Genomic DNA, 13,399 nt, shown 5'->3' with positions numbered 1-13,399 from the left:
AAAAAAGCAAATTAAGAAATCTTGCCCATTAAAATTTTGATGGCGCTACACCAAACCTCCTCTCTTTCGCCATTTCCTCCAACCCTCTATTGCCTGATCACAACTGGCTCTCTCTTGTTCGCTATTATGAATGCTAATAATAAGGCTAAGGGGCAATTAAAAAAATGTTCGCCTTTTGAACGTTAAAAATAAATATTTTTATACATATTTTATGCATATTTTCTCATTGAAAAAAAAAAGAAAATATGTGATGGTTTTTGCAAAAGTGTATTTTGGTATATTATTGAAAAAGAAAAATTCAAGTTATAAATATGTAAATGTTATAATATAATTTTTCTATTTAGTGTTTGTAGAAAAAATTTAAGAAGTTTTAAAAATTTTATGCAAAATCAGTTTAAAAAATCCCAAAGCAATAGTAATTAAACAAAAAAAAAAATGTTATAAAATTACTCAATGAAAAATGTGCAGAAATTATAAGAATTAACAATTCTATAAACTTATGTTAAATAAAAACAACAACAATAAAAAGTTAATCATATGCACACACATAACTACATACTGTGAAATATTACCACATTTTAAGCATAAGCTAAAACAACAAAATCAAATTTGACTGCGATATGGAGGTTTCGAAATTGTCATCATTTCCGAAACAGTCCACTAAGCAATTACAAAAAACTGTGTAAACAGTAAGTAAACTTTAAATAACAAACAAATGTTATATACATATATATATAAGACTGGGTCGATTTATTATCGGATATCGCGCCATCGATTTTTCGATAGGATTTGGGCTCAGGAAAAAAAAGTTCCACTACGCATACACAAAAAAATAATTTTCGAGGCTGAGAAATTTCATTTCTTTGACTTTTAAAGGTTTTTTTCATGACCTACTAAAAAAATTTTATTTGATTGTTGTAAAATTTTCATGTCCGCCCCTAAAAACGTTGGCGATAACAGTTTTTTTGAAAAAAAAAATATACATATGACAATTTTTTAGTAAGTCATGAATAAAACCTTAAAATTCAAAGTCGAAAAAACGTCAAAAAAATTAAATTTCGCAGGCTCGAAAATAATTTTTTTGGGTATGCGGAGTGGATCTTTTTTCCTGAGCCCAAATCCTATTGAAAAATCGTTGGCGCGATAGCGGTTAACTTTCGTCCATACAAATCGACCCTCCCTAATATATATATATATATTTTTTATAGTTATATAAATATTCAAGAAAGATGTTTTTAAATTGTTTTCTTAAACTTTCATCTTTTACTTTCCAAGTACTAATAAATATTTTTTTTTTATTATTTAGTTTTAATTTTTGTGCGAAATATGTATTCAGCAGTACTTTTTTCTAAATTTATTTTTTATTTTTATTATACACGAAGGCTGCAGAATAATGCTTTTTAGGTATGAAAAAAATTTTTCACAATTTTTGTTTTTTAGTTGGTTATTCAATTTTTATTTATTAAAATGCTACCCTCAAGTCACTAAAAATAAGTAGCCTTTGATACAAAATTTGTTGTTTTGAAATTTTTACCTGGTAGATAGATGTTTTTGATGATAATAAAAATATTAAAAATCAACGGTTATTCTTAGAGGCTTAAAATTTTGCATGTTATTAAGCTAAAACTCTGTGATCTATCACTTAAAACTAACAAAATTTATCATTTTGGAAAACATTTTTTGTTTTGGGTTATTTATAAAATCTTTGAGTTATAAATATAAGATTATTCAAAGAAACTTTTTCTAAAACTACCTTGGGTGATTTATAATGAGTCATAATAAAGAAAGATAATTCAGTTGGAAATACCTTTTATTAAATAATAGTGCAGTGTCAGTCAAGTTAATGTGTGTGGTTTCAAAAATAGTAGATTTAAATTCATTAAAAGTGATGTTCCATCGTCATGGGCGGGTAAGTTGTACGCAATATTTCATCTTTGTTGAAGCATTCTGATAAAATCAGCTGGGGATTTCTGGATCTAATAGATAGGTTGAGACACTTAACATTCAATCATTATTGTTTTGTAAAAATAATCATGTTATCCAACTATATATACAAATTATAATACTCTTATAAAAGAGATGCAATCCATTAGTGAAGTTATTTATTTAAAAAAGTCTTCGAATATATGAAAGCACCTGGTTTTGCTAAATACTTATAGATAAACATTTGAAAAAAAACAATTTGCGTAAAAATAATAAATTTGTCTCTAATCATTTTATTGCTATATACTTTAAAGTGTCACGGGTGGGACGTGATCGAATTAAAAGGATTTAATGAATTTGTTAACAATAAATAATGTATTCCAAAGGTTAAAAATATGGTTCACGGCATGGAATCAGTTAATGGGCAAAATAAATTTCAGTTAAAGAAAGTTCTAAGAATTTTTACTTTCAAACGCATTGACTCATATTCAAAGGCCATGAAAGAACTTACTTCATAGATGGCGTATTTTGATAAAAATTTCTACTGAACATAATGAGCTCATATCTCTGTTGGGACTGAAAAGTATATTTCATATCCCTACTCTCTTCTAACAAGTATTTCTACGTACTTATCACGGGTTGGACATATTGCGTTGTTCAATAATTCCTTAACAACTTGAAAAAAGTCAAACCTGAATTGTTTCACACATTATTTAACCAATATGAAATAAAGGAACGGCTTTCAAAGTTTAGAATAACAAATTTCGACTTTTTTCACGGATGGGTACATCTAATACTTAATAATAACGTAGAGCTTATATAATTTGCTGTTTAAATCACTTGGTGTGGACCTCCAAAAATGTTCTACTGTCGCTGTCTGCCGTAAAGCTACACCCTCGCTGTGTCAAAGCTTTGGCAGATCGAGTGTGATTTGTTCGTAAGTAGCGATTGTGATTCGATTAAAAAATTCATATCTCCAAAACTAATAAGTGTGAGAGAATCTGACAGAATATGTGGCTATAACATAGATTGAGCTGGCCGGTCAACAAAAACCTTACATAGACTGAATGTGTCCATAGTGTGTTAACATACTTAATTTTTTTTATTTTTTATTGTATTCTATGCTCGAATAGTCAACTTTTGCAAAACAAACCTTTTTTTTAATTTCAGATGATTTTATACGAAAAAGGGTTTTCTTCAGATTTATCGAGTTTTTGGCTAAAAATTTTAATAGTTATAATTTTTGTTTAAATATGTTGAAACAAAAAAAAAAAAAAAAGACATAAAAAAATAACAAAAATTAGGGACAAAATATGAAGACTAGTGAGTTGATTATGGAATGTCATTTTACATATGTACATACACTAGTTAAATATATATATAAATTTTTAAGTTTTTATGTAGCTGTAAAACTATTTATTCCAATATCTTTCATTTATTTCAAATGTGTTAAATGATTGTTCTTTTCTTTTCTATTTTCAGCTGTTAAATGCCACTATAATTCACTCAATATTTAAAAAAAAATCATGTGGCTACTAAATAAATTTGAAAAATGATAAAATACAAGATAAATTTGAAAACCGACATTAATCCGAAACCGAAAAATGCAATAAAAAGTAAGTCTTTTGAACATTATTTACAAATTTAGATAAGAAGTATTGAAAAATTGAATATGTACATTAGGGTGGGTCGATTTATATGAGCGAAAGTAACCCGCTATCGCGCCAACGATTTTTCAATAGCATTTGGGCTCAGGAAAAAAAGTTCCCCTACCCATACCCAAAAAAATAATTTTCGAGCCTGCGAAATTTCATTTTTTTTACTTTTTCGATTCAAATTCGAAACATATAGACATATCCATATCTGTATAAAACAGCTGATCCAACCTGCCTTATGGAAATCAATGTAATTGGTCAATGGTGACATACCATAACGCCCCAGCCATAACCATACCATACCAACCAATTGGTTTTTGGTTTTTCGCCATATCCATAACCATCTGTATTTAATTAGCGAGACATGCTCACATTGCTTTATACAATTGCTTTTGTTATTGATGTTAGATAAAAATTGCAAATTTTACAAATGGCCATGGTTACTAGGACATGTTTCTGAATTTCACTTCTTCATCATTCATTCATACTTTATACTAGTGTAAAGGAAGATGCCTTAACCCACTCAACCATATGAATGCCCCATGCTCGCTTTGCAATTGGTCTTTATGTATTGCCTTTTTGTTGGTATTCGTTTATTCACCATTTAGGTACATACTAATTCTATATGCTTTTTTAATCCTAATTGTGTGGAATATTTATAGGCGCAATTTAGAGCATAGTAACATGGCTAATAAAAGCAATACTATAAAAATCCAACTAAAAAAACTCATACGTACTCAAGTTTAAATAGTGGCATGGTTTGATACAGGTACCCACCCAGCATTTTTTGAAATTATTAATCATATTAGAGTCTTTTTCGAGTCTCCAGCATGATCAAAATAAGCATATATGCGCTCATTTTCTGATCAGAAAAGACTCCCTCGTCGGGCGAAAATGGTACCCTACGCGCGACTACACTTGGTGAGCCTCTTTTAATCCATATTTCTAATCAGTATTTAGTATTTTTCGAGTCATATTTACCATCATTTATAAGTCTTGTGGGAATAATTTTTAAGTGTGTTTTAAAGCTTTTGCGATCAAAAGAAGACTCGAAATCGACTCCCTCTTATGAGTGAAATATGATTTATTGAAAATGATTTATATGAAAATTAAAGGCGAGGGCCTCACGTTAATGAATTGAGGCCACAGTAACATCAACAGGCGATCATCGTAAGAAGGCTCCTCGATAATACCAATTCGCCGCAGTTGGCTTCTTGCGTTCAGCAAAGAATTTTTCTGTGTTGTGACCCTTGATTTAATCCTTCTTTGTCCTCTCTAAAAGAGTCTCCACGCAATTTCTGAATGGTTTTCAAATTTAACAAGAGCTCAATCTATAGCTTTTTTTATATACTTTTCGACTTAAAATAAACAGTATTATGCTAGAATATTAATGTATTTAAGCAGAAATTTGTACAAATTGTTTTTTTTTTTTTTGTTAAAGAAACCATTTGCATCAATTCCGTTTATTTAGCAAGTAAAAAAATCCTTTGAAATGGCTGCAATCTCTTCAATTTCATTCGCATTCATAAACTTTTTTCCCCTAACCGGTTTTCCCTTTTTCGTACATTGTTCAGAGTAAGAGGAAAGGAAGAAGTGAAAAATGTTAAAGGATTTTTTATTTATAATAAGAGGAATGCGAGATGAGAAAAAACTCGCAAGGATATTTTGTTAAGAAAAAAACGCTCTGTCGACAAAAGAGCTGATTACATTCAACACGGCGTCTACAGACCACAACCACAATAAAGTAAAGCTTGACGACAACCGTGGCCAAGTTTATTAACAATATTATTGTTAAAGTTTCTGGTGTTCTGCTCCTCAACGGGAGTAATTAGGTACAAAGCGTTTATATCAGATGGACGTTGAGTATTTGTTAAGTTATCGCTTTCGAAAAATATTCCTGCCTTACTTCCAATAAAAATATTCCTTGGCTTAAGATACTTAGTATTCTAAATTATGTACACTGACCTTTTTTTAATATCCCATATTTTGATATAATCATTGTACCTAAAATTGCTCAAAATATGCTTCATATTGATGGTATAATATCAGCAGACTAACTTTTTCTGAAGGAACTCTTTAGTGCTGGTCGTAAATATATAGAAACATTTAATTCTGTAACTGATATTGAATTTGACAGTTGTATAGCAGAAATGCTAGTAACAAAAATAGAAATTATAGCCGCATCGCATTGTGAAGAACACAATAGCCTTGGAGTTCCTAAAACTCATCAATTTTTTTTGTGCTGTGTGAGAAAAATTTAAAAAATCGATATCCCAAACGAAGAGTGACACTTTAAAAATTTTTACATAGGATTTCTTTGTACAAATTTTTTAGGGGTCACTTTTTGTTTGGCATGTCGATATCTTGTTTCACAAACTCTCATTACCTATATCGATTGAACATAAAACAGTACACTTAATATAAAAAAACTTTAGACTTTTCATTCTTTATTTAGTTTTCAATACAAGAACGTCTTCATCAGTGGACAACTCTGTCAAATTTCTGCACGTGCGTTTGCAACAACTTCTTTTAAGTTCAAGCAGTGACAAAAATCTATCACGAAAAGTGTTTGATAACCGATCTAAATATCTAGCCATCAAAACAAGATTTTCTGATTGATCGCTGGTTTCATATACAACGAAAATTGGTTTGCTTCATTTTTCTAAACTATCTGCTAGGTGAAGTGCCATTGTTCTGCTACATTTTGATGACAGCAATGTTTTTTGTAAGAAATCAATTGAGGCAACTTATATAAGGGTTAATGAAGGTGTAGAAAATTTTGTGGGCAGTGTTGAAAATTGTTTCCTCAGTGAAAACAAACAATCTTGATTGCAGCCCGAAAAGGGCCATAATTGGAAAAAAGGGACCAGCAGCCCAAATGGGGTTGGAAAGGACCATTTTTGGTCCAAATGGACCAAAGTGGCAACCGTGGCCGATAGGTGTACTTTCAGAGTCGGAACAGCAAAAATAAAATCGTATTGTCATTAGTGATAATGGGCGGTATAGCGATTTTGAACTATCAGTGAAAATAGTGATGGCGATTTTTGAATCGCGGCTATTTTTTACAGCTATAGCGATCGCTTTAATTTATTTTTAACAAGCGAATATATACAGAAGATATGAGCCAAGATTGCAAAATAAGAAAAAATATGTATCTTTTATTGCAAAAAACTTAAATTTTGGTTTACATCTGTTTACAATAAAACGTGTGATATATATTTCTATAATTATTTAATTTTTCCATCAAAAACACAAATTTTATAAAACTGCTAACTTAGGAATTCAAATATTGGGCGTAAAATATGCTATTGTTTTTTTGTTTAAGATAACATCCCATCTTACTTCTATACCCTCCTGTGTTTGCGATTATTTTAATTTTTTATCGTGTTCTGCTTCTAGGCGCACAAGTTGACCAAAAACTGTCTGTTGTTGTTGTTGTTGTAGCAGTGCTTCGCCCCATCCAATAGGTGCGACCGATCACAAATTGTCATCAATATCCTCTAACGGGAGTACAAGAAAACTAGGTGTTTCAACAGGGGTTGACCATAATGAGAGGGGTGTTAGAGGCGTTGGTTCCACATTACAATTAAAAAGATGGTCGGTGGCATGTGGGGACACATTGCAAGAGGGGCATACATTTTGTACGATTCTGGATATGTAAGAGTTTAACCTGTTACAGTATCCAGATCGAAGTTGAGCTAGAGTGACTCGTGTTTCCCTGGGCGCGTTCCTCTTCCGCAAGTTTTGGGTACTTTCTCGTATTGGTAACTATCTTCTTAACGCAATAGCACTTGTGATGGTTCAGTATCTATACCTGGCTTCTCTAAATCCCGAAATGTTGCATCAATATTTTCCTTCCATAATTCCTCCAATTTGTTTATTTGTGCTGCTGATATTTGTCGTGCATGCAACTGCTCTTGCTCGGTAGGCACCTTAACCAACCACGGCAAAAACGAACGATCAGTTATAAGTGGCTTCCATTATTCTTGATCTCAATTCATATCTTTCAAAGAGTTTTGCGCTGCACATGGTTGACTAAAATTTAAATGTATACGTTTAAATAGATAAACTTTTTAATATTTACTCCATTTTCAGCTTACCGGCATAACAACACAATAGAATCAGCCTTTGCTGGAATAAATCCTAATACAAATACATTACGTACGCCACACGAGTAACATTCTAGTACTGTTTCTCCAAGTGGACCTTCAGAATGTAGGGTGACTTCCCTTTGTTTAGCCCTCACCAAACGATTAACAACATGGGATCCAGATGTGCTTCCACGACCATTACAAAACCATTTTTTTTTTTCAATTATTGCACATCAATACGGTTCCAGGATCGTGAATGCCGCAGTATTTGCATGCGTGTGTTGGTAGTTCCTTAACTGCCAAAAATGGTGTATCATCATCATCTTTTTCGAATTGCAACTCTGCCAAATTATTTTCTAACGCGTTTATTTTGATCTGCCATACGAAATATGAATTCAAAGATGGGTATACGCATTTGAATAAAAATCTAGAGCAGCAGCCGATAGCTAATACACGTCCAAAATATACTTTTATCAAGGAATTTATAAAACAAGTTTAGAATTGTCAGGTGGTTGTTGGAATTTCGATAACTTGGTTTTGCATATATACACACTTATACAGAAAGTGGCCCTGCGTGAAAATATCCGAGAATTTGCTGAACCCACTGCCGGGTAACTTTTCTAAGGAGCGGCCCAAGGCCCCCAATGCATAAAGATGTTCTGCCATATTTACTATGGAGCCCGTGCCTGTTTTCAGAGCGATCCGTAAGAATTTTTTGGGGTTTTCTTAATAAGTTTTGATAAAAGCAACTTTGGAGGTTCCCACCTCTCCCAACATTTTCGGAGGAGTATTAGCTCTCGAGCACTTTTCTAGACTATAATCCCATTTGTATGTAATCAATAGCTTTAATAGTTATAAGATAAAACTTACTTGCGCAGTGGCACCCCCTCCAATACCCTGTGTGAGCTGGGAGGTTTTCTTTTGGGATTGAGAATGTAACGTGAAATCCAGAAAGTCAAATTCGGATGCCTGAGTGTCTGCACCAATCAAGTCTTTCTCCTTAGTATCCAGAAACGTTAAGGTTTGCGTATTTGGTCCATAGGCCTCCACACTCTTCGTAAAACTTCAAATTTAAGATTGCTTTGATTATTTTTGAGTTAGATCTTTTGATTTTTATTTATTACGGCCAGAAGCCTAATTCGTAAATTGGAATATATTACAGTGTTTTACTTTATAGCTTAGGTTTTACAATATTCATATAATTTTGTTTTAAAGACTGTTATTTGGTTGCAACTTTTTATATCCATAGGCAGATCATTGTAACTTTTTAGAGCCTTGTAGAAAATATTCTGTTGATCAATTTCAGTTCTAAAAAACGGCAATTTGAAATTATGTTTATTCCTCGTCTTTATGTTGTGAGTTTGCTCAACTAATGCTATATTTTTATTAAATACTCATTTCCATGTTTGATATTAAATATAAATTTCATGGAGTGGAAAAAATCGTTTGTTTCAAACTTAACCAGTCTAAAATCTTCAACATGTCAGCCGTTCGTGTATCTCTAGGTTTCTAAAGAATAAATATCATGCATCTATTTTGAAGCTTGTCTACTTCTTTATCCGATATTATAATAGAATGGACGGGCAGTACACGAAGTGCGGTTCTATAATTGATTTATATAAAATTATTTTGTACTATTTTTGAATGAAATGTTCTCTGCATGACTTCTATTTTATTAGCAACTTTTTCAATTGTATAATTTATAAGATCTTCAAATTTGAGTTTATTATCAAATATTATTCCTAAGTATTTTATACTGTTAACTCTTTGTATGATTTCATCATTTATTTTTAGCTCGGCTAAATCATCCTCATTGATATTCCTCCTTATTATTATCATATATTAAGTTTTATAAATATTTAGTTTCAGTCTATGCCACACAACCATTTATACAAGTTATTTAACAATTGCAATATTAATATTATTTTCACTGATCATAATTAATGCGTCATCCGCAAAAAGTCTAATTTCACAACCTTCGATAGCATTGACTATATCATTTATATATATAAGAAATAGTATAGGTACCAATACTGTGCCTTGAGCTAACCCTATGGGTACCTCTAATTCATCAGACGTCACAGCATTTATAACTGTTTTCTGCTTTCTCTGCTTCAAATAGTTGCTTCTATATAAATTACCCAAACACGTCACTACTTTTCTAGCCGACTTCTACCCTATCCTATGAACGTTGTCACCGTCCGCCTCGTTGTCGTGAAGACGACTTCACAATGTCTTCGCTCTATAAGGCAGCTGCTTCGTCGTCGAAATTGTTGTTGCACACGTTTGCTTTGTTCCGTTCGCTATTTCCACAATTTCTCTTTCTATCTGTTGACGAGAAATTTTTTTGTTGTGCAGCTCTTAAGACAACTATCCCGATTTTTCGATAACAGCTGGCAAACTTTTGTAAAAGTATATTTTTTCCAACTTTCTAGAAAATTATTCCTTTTTGATTCCAATAAACTTTTTTACTACGTCGGAAGGTCAAGCACACAGATGAGTAGTGATGAACGACATTTCACTATCGGTGATTGCATCACCGCAATCTCTATTAGTATTAGAATTTCATGCTGAAGGAAAATTGTCAATCACTGATATATTTGGATAGCGATAGCTATCACTATTAGCGATTTTTCATTCGCGACGATGCAATCACTGATAGTGAAATATCGCTCATCACTAATTATCATAGCAAATTTATGGAAATTTTTTTTCAAATGTTAGCAGACAATGCGTCATTGGTCTTGTATCTTTGCTCTTTGATCAACGACTAAATCACTACCACTACAATTATAAAGAGTCTGGCAAAGTCGGCATGGTCATAACGCCATAGTCGTAACCATATTTTTAATTAATCGTATCTATTGACATCAGTTAATGGTGCCATAATCTAAAAAACGTGACATATTCATAAAAAAGAAAGCGTAGAAAATTTCAAGCAGATTCCACAAATAAAAACTCTCTTAGTCAAAACGTGTCCAAAACAATACGAACTTATATTTATAGGTTATGGATATGGCGAGAAACCAAAAACCAATTGGTTGGCTAGGGCGTTCTGGTATGGCACCAATTAGGTACATTGATTTCCATAAGGTTGGTTGGATCAGTTGTTTTATATGGATATGGATACGTCAACTTTGCCAGGGCTTTAACACTCTTAATAACACAGTCAAAGTTTTGAAGAGCTCTGCTCTAAATGCTGGTTCCCAGTTACAACAAAATATTTCACAGCGTCGAATTTATGATCGTGAACAGTGACTTATTCGCTTTGTATCAAGCTATCCACAGCTTCATTTCTTATTATGACTTTCATTCTCTTGGCATCAAAAATGTTAAATTGCAGAACAACAAATATACTTCTCCTATGTAAATATCCAATTAAAATAACGCTAAAGGTGGATCAATTAATCCGATTAGGTCACATTTTTGCTTATTAAGCTTCGCGAACGAAGCAAAAGGCGCAGCGTTATAACCAAATTTTAGTATCTACCGATTTTACAGTCTTTGGTTACATAGAGAGAACAATGTCCGGGCCATGCGGGCAAATGAACAGAAGTTAAGCAACGTTCAACCAACAAATTGGTCTGCTACATATGTTTGCATGTAGATATTGTAGATGGACATATCCATACAAACATACACAGCTACATATGTATGTATATATTTGATTGTAAACCTTTGATTATCTAAATTTTGCTTGTGTGTGGGACTGCAAACGATAAGAGTTGAAAACGGCCAGCACAAGAATTTCACCAGATTTTGCTACACTCACCGTCTTAGGCAAGAAGTTTATTGTAGACATGTGTGGAATGAAAATCACGCACTGGGGAAGAGGTAGCAGCAGTCATCTGAGGTCGGTCGGTTCGCTAGCTAAAGCCATGAAATACATAAGTACAATAGATTGGCAGCTCCCGCACACATACACATCCCCAACGAGCAAACAGCCAGTGGGTAACTCATTGTAGCGGTGTTTTGCGGCCATGATTGTAGTCTCCCCAACTATGGTGGCTGCTGCTGTTGTACTAAACATGCGCATTAAACGATATGTATGTACAGTTAGCGCACACATAACTACACGTAGTCGTACACGAAATCGAAAGAGATGCAGCGATATTCGAATCATGAGTGCGACAGTAATAGAAAGTCAAATCATATTGCATTAGCAAGAGTACAAGTGTGTGACCATAATTAAACGGCGCGCAATGAGAACTTGTCGCTTGTCAGCAAGATACAAAGCGAGCGACACGGCTACAGAGCGACATAAAACACAGTTGGTATGTACTTAGTTGGGTACAACGAAAGGAGGAGAAAATAAAGGGAATACAAAAAAAGTGGTGAGCGTTTGGCAAATGCAATGAAATTGCTGACTTCATGTTTGTTTGGGTGTGTGTTTGTATTTTGCTTTGCGCGTCACAACCGACGAGCTATCGCGGACTTTGCGCTCACTACCCTAACACTACAAGTAACACAAAGAAACGCACGAACGAATGCTCAACCAAATGCTATACAATGTAGCGTAAACGAGATGGCACAGGTAATGTGGTAGAGCGTCAGAGACGAAAGCAGCAAAACTGGTTTCACAATACCAAAGACCGCTTTCCACTCGGTGATTTCTGCCTGCCTATTTTACTGCACTGCAGCAAAAGTTGAGCGACAGCAAAAAACGAACTGAACTGCGCGCTCGTTCGCTCATCAGATTGTTGAACAAATAGAACGCCTGATTTGTACGGTGCAGGCTCCAATGCGCAGCTCTGTCAAGCGGCAATGAAGAGAGTGTAACGCTTTAAAGAATGAAATCGTCTATAGATTTTATAGTACAACAACAATGTCTTTTATGTGAATACGTACGGCTAAAATGAATTTGCTGGTCACGTATTCAATTGCTTCGACGTTGCTTAATTTACGCCATGAAATGGCTGCCAGCGTTGCTGGCAATATTGGCGTCACTGCCAACGCCGTAGCAAATATTCGTAACGTTAGCCCGAATAATTGGCGCTACTTTAATTCGATTTATTAGTGTAAGGATGTGTGTGAACACAACCATATACATAAATGCAGTTGCAGCAGCAAATTTTTATTTGCTTATACACTTTTTTGTTCATTTGCATGGATGTACATATATACATACACATATATATGTATGTACGTGTTTGAGTTAGGTCGTTCGTCCTAACTCGTTTCTACAAATTGTCTGGAATCAGGCGCTCTCGCTCTCGCTCTTGCTGCAATACCGCATTTGCTTTGTTGAATAATTGGCAAACGCTGACGTCGGCACACAACCAAACATAGCCATGCGCACAAACATTCATGTACTACAATTCTTAAGCATTGAAGTTTGCGTAGGGCGGGAGGTGATCCCAAAAAACAAATATCTGAACTATGTATACACCGTGTTATGTACATAGTTAATAACTATTTATTTATATATCACTGGTATGTTTGTGTGTATGTATGTAGATATGTACATACGAGACCATATCCTCCAAAAAATGCGATTAGTCTAGGATGAATCCGGGTTGAGTCGCAAAGGAGTATGCGACCAAAGCCAGTTTTGAACTCTTTGTATGAGTTGAACTGTTCCCTTTTGAGTAAAAGTCTAGTTGAGGGGTCGACTGCTAATACGCTACTAAAAATTAGTGTTGGGAACTATCGAATGAAAACTATCGAGTTCACTAATTTTCATTCATTCGATAGTCATTTGAAATTCGTTCACTACTATTTTTTCGATTT

At 33.6% G+C, this 13,399-nt stretch overlaps 1 protein-coding gene and 1 long non-coding RNA gene across 6 annotated transcripts in view; one reads left to right on the top strand and one right to left on the bottom strand.

Annotated features, from left to right (window-relative positions):
• Nucleotides 1-13,399, top strand: part of spen (split ends) — a 204,128-nt gene that overhangs the window by 906 nt on the left and 189,823 nt on the right. For 4 of the 5 annotated variants that reach the window (XM_067768862.1, XM_067768868.1, XM_067768860.1 and 1 more), the window contains exons 2-3: nt 345-689; nt 3,406-3,539. The gene's annotated coding sequence lies outside the window, so the exon portion shown is untranslated. The remainder of the gene's footprint in view (nt 1-344; nt 690-3,405; nt 3,540-13,399) is intronic. The other variant, XM_067768863.1, reaches the window with a different exon arrangement.
• Nucleotides 6,714-12,297, bottom strand: LOC137241355 (uncharacterized). Its single transcript, XR_010949982.1, has 3 exons — nt 8,540-12,297; nt 7,679-8,044; nt 6,714-7,613 (listed from the first exon to the last, which is right to left on the bottom strand). It is a non-coding gene; the product is annotated as an uncharacterized lncRNA (long non-coding RNA).

This window comes from Eurosta solidaginis, chromosome 2 (genome assembly GCF_040869045.1).
Source record: "Eurosta solidaginis isolate ZX-2024a chromosome 2, ASM4086904v1, whole genome shotgun sequence".
NCBI lineage: Eukaryota > Metazoa > Arthropoda > Insecta > Diptera > Tephritidae > Eurosta > Eurosta solidaginis.
Note: the sequence above shows the minus strand (reverse complement) of the source record. Positions and strands in the feature narration are given on the sequence as shown.